Genomic DNA, 598 nt, shown 5'->3' with positions numbered 1-598 from the left:
TGGTGGCTGGCTAGCGGGGTTTTCGCCTTCGCTCTCTACGCGGCGCTTTTCCAAGACCCTGGCGCGCGCGGTGTGGACTCGCGCCCAAGTTTGCACTTTTCCTCTGCAAAATCTGCTGGGCTCGGAAAGGGCGAGGACAGAACTCCCGAGATTCCTCAAGGCAGATAGATGGGTCTGACCTGTTCCCCTCTCTTTTTCCTCTTCTGTAGGAAATAACAGCGAGATCTGTCTCCTGCCCCCGGACGAAGGGCCCTGTCGCGCCCGGATTCCCAGTTACTACTACGACAGGTACACGCAGAGTTGCCGCCAGTTTATGTACGGGGGCTGCGAGGGCAACGCCAACAATTTCGAAACCAGGGCAGCCTGTGATGAAGCTTGCTGGAGGATAGAGAGTAAGTGCTCTGGGGCCCGCCGGAGCTCCTGCGGCCGCCCTGTGCAGCTGTGCAGTCGCTGAGCTAATTTTTAAGATCTCATTTCTACAGTTTTAGCCTGGATTTTTCAAGGGTCAAGTCTCACTAGTTTTCTGCCTTTCAAAAGTAATCACACGTTTACAACCACTAACACAGTTCCTCTTTCCTGTTTATTCAACGCTGAGTGG

General features: G+C 54.2%; 1 protein-coding gene across 1 annotated transcript in view; it reads left to right on the top strand.

The window, feature by feature from the left end:
* Positions 1 to 598, top strand: part of TFPI2 (tissue factor pathway inhibitor 2) — a 4,945-nt gene that overhangs the window by 1,218 nt on the left and 3,129 nt on the right. The gene's annotated exons all lie outside the window — the stretch shown is intronic.

Source organism: Tupaia chinensis, unplaced genomic scaffold, assembly GCF_000334495.1.
Source record: "Tupaia chinensis unplaced genomic scaffold, TupChi_1.0 Scaffold000544_1, whole genome shotgun sequence".
In the NCBI taxonomy this organism is placed as follows: domain Eukaryota; kingdom Metazoa; phylum Chordata; class Mammalia; order Scandentia; family Tupaiidae; genus Tupaia; species Tupaia belangeri.
The sequence above is the reverse complement of the archived record's forward strand: the minus strand, read 5'-3'. Positions and strand labels throughout refer to the sequence as shown.